The sequence below is a fragment of the Suricata suricatta genome, chromosome 6, assembly GCF_006229205.1.
Source record: "Suricata suricatta isolate VVHF042 chromosome 6, meerkat_22Aug2017_6uvM2_HiC, whole genome shotgun sequence".
Lineage (NCBI taxonomy): Eukaryota > Metazoa > Chordata > Mammalia > Carnivora > Herpestidae > Suricata > Suricata suricatta.
The window spans coordinates 118743229-118753803 of NC_043705.1; the positions used below are offsets into that span (position 1 = coordinate 118743229).

At 40.5% G+C, this 10575-nt stretch overlaps 1 long non-coding RNA gene across 1 annotated transcript; it reads left to right on the forward strand.

Moving 5' to 3' along the window:
- Window positions 1-845: 845 nt before the first annotated feature.
- Window positions 846-7541, forward strand: LOC115293617. The gene is made up of 2 exons (XR_003909528.1): window positions 846-1004; window positions 7422-7541. It is a non-coding gene; the product is annotated as an uncharacterized LOC115293617 (long non-coding RNA).
- The last annotated feature ends 3034 nt before the right edge of the window (window positions 7542-10575 follow it).

A 10575-nucleotide genomic window follows, 5' to 3' on the forward strand; every position in this document is an offset into this window, starting at 1 on the left:
CAGGCCAGGTAGGTGGCGCCTCTTCGTAGCACTGGTTTGAGGTTCCTGCTGCACTCTTTGCCGAAAGGTAGCTCTCCTAATGTATTGGAGTTTTCCACTTTATGCTTTGAGTTTCTAAATCTGGGGCTTACACACACACACACACACACACACACACACACACACACACCCCAAAAGTATATTCCCTCTGTGACTTCTCTTTTCTTCCAACACTGCCCTTAATGTCCTTAACCACTTTGGTTGCATAGAGAAGAGAAAGGGCAAGAGCATTGCTGACTTTTCTCTGGGCCATGTGACAGGGCATTGCATAAATTCTGTTTACTTTCACGAAGACCCTTGAAGGTAGTATCATTCTACTGATTTTATTTATGAGGCCACTGAGACATGGAGAGACTACATGACCGCAGAGATCTACCATCCAGTAAGTGGTCTCGCTGGGCTTTGCACCCAGAACGGAACGCAGGGTTCTGGGCCTGGGCCTGTGTACCCCGTCAAGGGGAAGTCAGAATGCTGCTGTAACCGAGTAGGATCTGCAATGCCGGAAATTCAATGCGGCAGCCAGCTCCATCTCAATCTTTAGCTCCTAACCTAGTCCTCAAAGGCTTTTTTTCTGGAACAATTATGAAAAAAATGCACCTTAAACCTGCAAAAGTAATGGCAATTAAGCAGCTTGTGCTCCATTGTCAGCCTCAGTAGAAAGTCTACTAGGATGTTTCGTAAGGCTGACAGAGACACACGATGGACGTCAGGCTCGTGCACAGAGCTTCCTCGAAAGCTTGGTCGTTAACAGCTGCATCGATCTGATAACCGTGATAACCGTCATCTTTAGTGCACTGGAACAGAGGTGCACCCTCTGGAGCCTATCTGCATTTCAGCCACTCTGGGCATGAACGCAGCCGCTAGTTCTCCGGGCAGAGGAACTGCACTCCTGCCTCTGAAGAATGAAAGACCAAGAGGCCGTTTTGTCCAAAATGTATCTAATCGTGTAGTGCACGAGAGATGAGGTACAAATTTGCACACCTAGATTTTGGGGGAGGCTTCTGACATGAAAGGAGGGACTGACAAGAAGCCTGAAAGCAAAGTGTAGTCTCAGCTTCCCTGTATGACGCATCTATGTCAGCCAGCAATGGAGTGAGTGTGTGTATGTGTGTGTGTGTGTGTGTGTGTGTGTGTGTGTGTGCGCGCGTGCCTGTGAGTGAGAGAGAGACAGGGGCGGGGGTGTAGGGGGGAGGCTGCTCACTGGGTAAAAGTTCCATGTGCTCCTCCACAATATCTTGTGCTGTTTATGGAATAAAGGAAATAGGAGGTCATCTACTGTTGAGAGATTTTAGAAATGTGTCCCTAACTTTACTCCTGCTTAGCAGAGGCATGAACTCTGAAACTGGGTACAAAAAAACCAACACTGCATAGACACCTACCATGTGCCAGGCCCCATGTAAGGCTCATCCTCCAATCTTCTTAATCCTCATTAATATCTCCTCTGAAATATTAGTCTCTTTTTAAAGGTGAAGAAATTGAAACTAAGACAGGTTAGGTTACTTGCCAAACATTACATAACCAGTAGGCAGCCTAGGATTCAAGTCTATGTGTGTCAGACTCCTAAGTTGAACTTTGTTCCCTGTTAAAATATGACTGTCTCTGGGAAAGGTGGCATCCTGGAGGACCCTGTCAGTCATTTACACTGTAGTCTAATGAATCCATCCTACCCTTTCCTGAAAGTTTTGCTTAAAAGGCCTAATGATCCTAGATCCCACAAAGGGGAAGAGTCCAGAAGAGAGGATGGTGGTGACAAAGATGTGTATCAATCACTTTCCAGGTTTGCTCAACCCTAAATTCCCTGGCAGCCTTAACAAGCAGGTGAAAGGGGGAAGGGAAGATGTAACAAACAATGTCTTCCTTTGATTCTCATTTCTGACAAGATAGTGAAGAATGGAAATGCTGTTAAGTTTCCAAGAGCAATGACATTGAGAAGGGAGACAGGGCTTTATTGTTGCATGTAGCACAACTCAAGGTAGAAAAGCAGCTGACCCCACCTGGGGCCACAGCCTGGCTCTAGGCCTGAGGGGCCTCTAGGCTGAGGAGGTCTAGGAATTCTTCCTCCTAGTCCCTTTCCTCAAACCAGCCTGCTCAGCACCACACTCTTGGTCCCTGGGATGTAGTGCTGTGAGTGACCACAGAGCTCTGGGACTGGCTTTCTCATGTCCAAGCTGTATGGTCTCTAGCATGTGACTTCCTCTCCTATTTCTTCATTTTACAAATGAAGAAAATCATAAAGCCCACTTCACAGAGTCATTGTGGGGATGATGGGCATGGCACTTAGCAAATGGTAGCTAAGGCTTCACACGATCCCAGTCAGGTTACATGGGGGCTGGGGATGGAAAAGCCATGGGGCCAAGTTGACTTGAGCCACTGATGTCACTGTAGTTGCTACTCAGTGTGAACAGAGGGGCAGTGGGAAGGACCGTCAGCTCCAATATAAAACCAGCTTCTTTCCTTAATGCCACAGTGTCTGAAACTTCACATTCAGGATACGTTCCTTTGGCAACTGCCCCAAGCATCTTTTTGCTAATTCCTCTGATGGCTAATCCATGAAATCTACCAATCAATTAGATGAGATCAGGCGTGTTGAGGGTGGTATGACCGTATACATCTATCAATCAATTAAAGCCACCAATGCCAGCTACATGTAGGAATTGTCTGGGCATAATAAATGCTGATGCCTGGGCCCCACCCCAGACCCTCAAAATCAGAATCTCTGGGAGGGGTTCAGGCACTAAATGAAAATACTTGCCAGGTATTTCTAAGTTGCCAAATGTGTAGCCAAGGTTGAGAACTCCCGCGTTGAACTATTTCCCTCCAGAAGAATGTAAGCACGAGAAGACCAAGGAATACGGACAGCACAGTGTCCGCAAAGCTTACATATGCACTTGGCACAAAACCAGTTAACTTACAAGTTCATTGTTGCTGTTGTTGCTAAATAAAAATAAAGTCATTGGTGGCTCTAAATGGACTGCAGTGAGACCCAGAATCACAGTGAGGGACAAAGGGGTATAAAAGTCACAGAGAGGAGAAATAGGCTCTGGGTTATTACATAAAAGCAAGTCATACTTCTAAGGAAATTCAGCTACTTGTTACTCTAATGATATTTCTAAAAGTAAGATAGACCCCCTTGGAAGGAGGTGCAGATACCACATGAGGACTGGGGGTGGGGCAGGGGGGAGAAATGCTTTCTCAAGTTTCTAGAAGTAACAGAACATAAAGAGATAATTTTTCAGTTAAATATTTCCAAAAGTCCCATTGGCAGTTAGAAGAAACAGAAAACAACGTGCTCTGGAGAATCAAAGGGTGCTGGTTTCAAATCTCACACCTCCCACTTCTCAACAGCATAACCTCATGGAAGGAGGCTGAGGTTTTTTTCTATTTTTTAAAAGTCTCTCTGATCCTCAGTTGCTATATGTATAAAAGCATGAGTAATATTACAGATCTCCCAGGGATGATAAAGGATGCGAGGTGAACTTGCCGGCACATAGTGGGTGACTGACTGATGCATGTAAATCCCCCCCGCTGCTCTCTCCATTCCATCCTAGCAAACCAGGTGACTCATGACTCTAGAGAGAACACCTTTTTAAAAATTAATTAGTTAATTTATTAATATAATTTATTGTCAAACTGGCTTCCATACAACACCAAGTACTCACCCCAACAAGTGCCTTCCTCAATACCCTTCACCCACTTTCCCCCTCTCCCCTACTCGCCATCAACCCTCAGTTTGTTCTCTGTATTTAAGAGTTTCTCATGGTTTGCCTCCCTCCTCTGTAAAATGAGAAATCAGCTAGTTATTGCTACATGTCTGAATGTTAGTTGTTATGAGAATGTTTGGGAAAGGTGAGGTGAATACATGAATCCTCAAAAATGCAAGAAAGAATTATACAAGAAAACTCCAGGTCCACAAAAAATCAGCCCCATAAAATTGGTGGACAAACTGTGAAATAACCATGTGGTAGTTATGGTTACTTGAGAAAACATGAGGGGGGGTGTCTTTCTTTTTCTAGGGCCTGGAATAATGTAATCAAGATTGGAATTATCTCCTTTTTTATAGGAGAACTGACTCAACTGTAAAACTATTTTAATGGAAAACTGTAATCACTTACCTAATATCCTCATAGTAAACCTTCTATTCAAGGTTTTCAATCAGTCTTTGGTTATTTTGGATACTTGCTATTTTGCTAGAATTCTATATCAAATTATCTATGTGCTTTTTAGCTATGCCTATTTGCATTATTATAGTTTTTTATGGTTGCTTTGTGGATTAAGATGCATATTATTAATATTCTGCAGTCTCTTTGGAGTTAATATGCATGTACATTGCAATTGTATGGGTCAATTCCCCCTACCCTGTACTGTATGCAATAGTTGTCATAGGCAATTCATCTGATATAGGTTATACACCCACAAAATAATGTTAAAATGTTATAATTTTTACCTTAACCAGACATGAGTCTTTTAAAGAATCTAGCAGAAAAAATCTTTTATATTTTCCTAGATATTTACCATTTCTAATCTCCCTCATTCATTCCTGGAGATCCACATTTCCTCTGTATCTTTCCCCATCAGTTTTAAGAACTTCTTTTAGTTCATTCCTCTAGGGCAGACCTGCTGATGACCCATTTTTTTGGTCTGAAAAAAACCCCCATTATTTTCAGAGGATATTTTCACTAAATATAGATTTCTGTCTTGCTGGGCTTTTGTTGGTTTGTTTTGTTTTTCTTCCAAAACTCTAAGATGTCTAGTTGTCTTCTTTTTTTTTTTTTTTTTGAAGAAAGTTATTTTTGTTTATTTATTTATTTTGAGAGAGAGAGAGTCAGAGAGAGAGCAGGGGAGGGGTAGAGAGAGCAAGAGACAGAATCCCAAGCAAGTTCCATGCTGTCAGTGAGGAGTCCAACATGGGGCTTAAACTCATGAAGAAACTCATGAGATCATGACTTGGCCTGAAATCAGAGTTGGATGCTTGGGACGCCTGGGTGTCTCAGTTGGTTGAGCGTCTGACTTTGGCTCAGGTCATGATCTCACAGTCCATGAGTTTAGGCACTGCGTCGGGCTCTGTGCCAACAGCTCAGAGCCTGGAGCCTGCTTTGGATTTTGTGTCTCCTTCTCTCTCTGCCCTTTCCCCACTCGCACTCCAGCTTTTTTTATCTCAAAAATAAATAAACATTAAAATATTAAGAATAAAAAAAGAGTTGAATGCTTAACCAACTGAGCCACCAGGCACTGTGATGTCTAGCTGTCTTCTTAGCTCCCATAGTTTCTGATGAGGCAAGAAATCATTTGAAATACTATTCCCCTCTATGTTATGTGTCATTTTCCTCTGGCTATTTTCTTTCTTTCTTTTTTAATGTTTATTTATTTTTAAGAGAGAGACAGACAGCACGAGCAGGGGAAGAGCAGAGAGAGAGGGAGACACAAAATCCAAAGCAGGCTTCAGGCTCTGCGTTGTTAACAAAGAGCTTGATGCAGGGGCTCGAACTTACGAACCATGAGATCACAACCTGAGCCAAAGTTGGGTACTTAACTGACTGAGCTACCCAGGCACCCCTCCTCTGACTATTTTCAAGATTTTATCTTTAGTTTTCAGAAGTTTGATATGATTATGCATGATTTTCTTTGTATTTATTTTACTTGGAGTTAGTTGAGTTTTTTGAATTTGTAGGTTCTTTAATTTTTTTAATGTTTATTTTTGAGAGAAGACAGAGTGACAGTTAGGGAGGAGCAGAGAGAGAAGGAGACACAGAATCTGAAGCAGGCTCCAAGCTCCAAACTGTCAGCATAGAATCTAATGTGGGGCTTGAACTCATGAACAGTAAGATAATGACCTGAGCCGAAGTGGGACGCTTAACTTACTGAGCCATTCAGGCGCCCCTGTATGTTCTTTACTTTTGTCAAACTTGGGAAATCTTTAGTCATTGTTGATTCAAACAATTTGTTTCATCCCCATTTTTTCCCTTTTAGGAGAGACGCTTCTTCCTGAGATTCCAGTTGTACATTATTAAACCTTTTGTCCCGTAAATTCTGAGGCTCTGCTCATTTTCTTTTTGGGATTTTTTTCTTCATTCTTCAGATTCTATCCACCAAAGTTCATTGGTTCCTTCCTCTGTCATCTCCATTCTGCTTTGAATCTCATCCATTTTTAAAATTTCAGATTTTATCGTTTTTTTAATCTTTTTTTAATGACTTCCATTTCTCTGCTAAGATGTCCCATCTTTTCATTAATTTTGAACATATTTTCCTTTGTATCATTGATGATATTTAAATAATGGTTTTAAATCTTTGTTAGTTCCAAAATCTGAGCCACGTTAGAATTCATCTTTCTCTTGGAAAATGGGTACATCTTCCTATTTCTTTATATGTCAAGTAACTTTGTTTCTTGAACATGGTGATGTTAAGGTATAGATGCTGTGCGTTCAACCTTATTGTAGCAGCAACTAATTTAGTTGGATTCAAACCGCAAATGATCTCTTGGGTGGCATCTCAAATCTCAGTTCCATTCTTTTAGCCTGAGAGGGATCTCTCAGAATCTGCTTCTTTGTAATAGTTCAGAGATTTGAGCAGAGTTTACACACAACTTGGTTCTTTCTGCTTCAAAGAATCTCCTTACTTCCTTGTGGCTATAGTAGATTCCTCTGGCACTACAAGCCAATAACATTGGGACCTTTTATCAGAATTTTTGCCACCTTGTATGTTACAAATTAAAACCCGCCCTCCGAGAAAAAGAGGAGGGAACTCACCCCATGCTATTTACTTTTTCTAAAGGTCAATCCAAAATCTGCCTCCAGAATCTACCTTCCCAGTGCCTTCAAGTAATTGTATTCTTATGTTTTTCTACACTATATGCTTAGTCTGGTAAAAGTTTACTTGTGCATACTGTAAACAGAAGCAACCCAGAGTTTTCAGCTTTGTGGCCACAGGGGCGGTGTCTCATAATTACTTTAATTTCATGGAAATCTGTATTATGTCTCCCTCTTCATTCCTAATGTTTTGCACTTTTTATTCCATCAGGCTTGCAAAACTTTTTTGTTTGTTTTCCTTCTTATATTTTGTAAATAGTTTTGAAGAACTACTTTTGGAATTTATCCTCTTTTCTAATTTTTCCCTTCATTTCAGTTGATCTTATATGTTTGTAATTCTGAGAGAAAAGTATAAGAAATAGTTGTGTGCTATCATTTGAATTTGAACAAGGAGACTTAATAGGTAACTTTTTTCATCTTACTCAATTACAACCATCCAGGTAGAGGAATGCTTAGGAATATAGAGAGAAGGTAGGGGAAGAACCCTCCAAACTTCTCCCAATGTCTCATTGGTCTTGGATATTTTTTTTTTTGATGTTAGAACAATTTTCCTGTTTTCTTTTTTGTTTTTGTTTTTAGGTCTGTATACATATTGTTCTAAAAGGCCTACTGAAAGGCCTTTATTGAAGCATTGATAATGCAGCCTGACTCTGACATCGAAGGGGAATGAAGAAATAAATATTATAATAAGGACTGAAAGAATGGAACTGTTTCTTCAAGATAATGTATGTAAATGTGTGTGCAATGTATGTAAAGCATGTCCAAATGGAATCATGTCTAAGGAACTGACAGAGGAATTACACACGTAGCTAAGACTTCTCCCTGTGTTAGAGCTTTCCTCCAAGCTGATAAAAGGTTGTGTTTTCTGACCACTTGAAAAACCTGGATATTGTTAAGTGGTAGCAGTGAAATCTAAACGGGAAGCTTAGCCATAAGCATTGGCTTTGGTCAATTGCTGTGTACTCCCAACTCAGTAAACCTGGAGAGGACAATACAGCAAAAGGAATAAGAAATACTTGAACAGACTTAGTCTGCCAAATGTTTGTTACTGATTACAACAAACATTTGGGCCGCCTACCTGTTTTGAGGAAGATATGCTCCCTCAGCTCCAGCCAAACTGACTTATTCATTGTTTCTGGGACATGACCTGTGGGTTCCTGGCACACCATGAGCAAAGCACAGAAAGGCTGTGAAATCATACCTCTAGGCTCTAAGTAAAGCAGTTTCTCTGGAGGGCACAAGAAAGTCTACTCCTCCAAGCAAATGATGGGTGAATGTACAAACTTTAGTTATTTGTGTATGTGTTTTGCCTCTATGGTTTGAAGCTCTTTAAAAGTAAGGTTTGTGCTTTCTTCAATTTTCATTGGCCATAGCACTTAGCATAAAGCCGGCCACATAGTAAGTTTTTGATAAATATTTCTTGATTCCAACCCATCTAACTTTTTAAAAAAATTTTAATGCTTATTTATTTTTGAGAGAGAGACAGAAACAGAGCATGAGTGGGGAAAGAGCAGTGAGAGAGGGAAACACAGAATCCAAAGCAGACTCCAGGCTCTAAGCTGTCAGCACAGACCCAAATGCAGGGCTCAAACTCACAAGCAGCAAGATCATGACGTGAGCTGAAGTCAGACGCTTAACCAACTGAGCCACCCAAGCATTCCAACTTTTTGTTTTTCATATTTATTTCCATCTTCCAATTTGATACCACTATCACTCCCAGAGACAAAACAATCCTGTCTTTCAGCTGCAACCTTTGGGAAAAAAACAGCTTGAGATGGTGGCCAGACTGGCTTCTCTAAGATCAAAGACTAAAATATGGACACTGACATTTGGAAACCCACTGTGGTAGGCTGAATAATGGTCCCCCCAAAGATGTTCACATCCTAATTCCCAGAACCTGTGATTACATTGCCTTACATTTGCAGATGTAATTAGGTTAAGGATGCTGAGATGGGGAGATTATCCTGGATTGTTTGGGGTAGGTCCAATGTAATCACAAGGGTCCCTTAATCATGAAAGAAGGAGAGAGAATAGTTAGTATCACAGTGATGTGATGTGCGAGAAACTCAACCAGCCATTGCTGACTTTAAAGATGGAAGGAGTCATGAGCCAAGATACACAGGCATCCTCTAGAAGCGGGGAAAGACACGGAAACAGATTCTTCCCTGGAGCCTCTAGAAGGAATACAGCCTGCTGACATCTTTATTTAATCCTACTGAAATCCATTTTAGACTTCTGACCTCCAGAAACATAAGGTAATACATCTGTGTTGTTTTTAGCCACTTAAGCTTTTGGTAATAGGAAATTAATATACCACCATCTGGATGATGATTTTTTTCTTTGAAAACTTTTTTGATTGCACTGACCTAATAACTCAATAATTGAGAAGAATGTTTCATAAGCCAAAGGACCTTCTGAGTATGCCACTTAGTTTTCTGAATTACATTAATTTCCTCTTTGTCTATATATTAGTAACTAATAATCTACAGATATAAAATCACCAGTAGAGGCCATATCTGACACAGGGTGTAGCAACATAAAAGTGTTCAAGTTAGAGGTTTCACAACTTAGTTTTCTCTATTTGTTTTGTTCTTTAAATTGCTAATTGAGCATTTTGTACAATGGTGATATTCAAAAAAATTAATTAACTAGTATAACCTGGGCCACCACCAATAACAGAATAGATGCTGGCCAAGATGTTCTGCCAGTGCACACCTGATGAAAATAGGCCCTGATATCAAATGTCCTATAAATTACAGGTACCTCCTTTTACATATGTATATGGATAAGGTCTAAAGAATTCATCTTTGCTGCTTTGTAATACCTCCCATTTCCCAATCCTCAGTTAGAATCCATCATATGTAGCATGGTCTTGCATAGATCTCGGTGAGAACTTCTATCCAAATACAGTTAAAATAGCTAGGGAAGTGAATTCCAGAACTCTGGACCTGCCACCAAGAATCTTTGAAGTACAAAATAAAGATCTAAGTATTTTTGGCAGAATTGCACATGTAATTATAGCTGCCATGATGGAAAACTACCTAGCAGAATAAAAACCCCAAGGAAACTAGGTCTAACCTGCCATATCAAGGGTCCATAAATCAAATAAATAAGAATCTGCTGAGTTGTTTGAAAAATAAAGAATGGAGGGGATATTTGGTCATTGGCTGGTGTCAATTCAGGGACTAGCTAGAACTCTAGACCGTGGTAGGGAGCCCATTCCCTGTGGATAAGAACACCTATCAGTGCTTGGGAGAAATCTCTACTCTGTGCCAAATGCTGAGTTTGGTCAAAGTTTCTGTTGGACCTCACCCCAAGCCCTGCTCCCACTCTGAACTACTGCAGCATCCTGGTGTTCTTGTGTTGCCTCTTGGATGTCAAAGACATTTCAGTGGGGTGACTTATCAGAACCTGAACTTCTCTAACTATGACGTGTGTCCTGAAATGCTTGTTTCACCTTTTCTCTCCTAGATCATTGCAATTATCAAAATGTAGAATTACTTCGAGATTAGCTAGGTCTTTCAGGTAATTAATGAACAAATAGCTGCCTTTACCACTGCCACAGTTGATTATCATCCCCCCATTCAAGATTCATCAATCAAAACCATAACAATTTCACTAATAAAAGCTCTAATCAAGAGCACTTCCTGAAAAGACATGGAGAAAAAAATGCATATTACTAAGTAAAAGAAACAAGTCTAAAAAGCTTTTCTGCATATTGTGTGATTCCAGC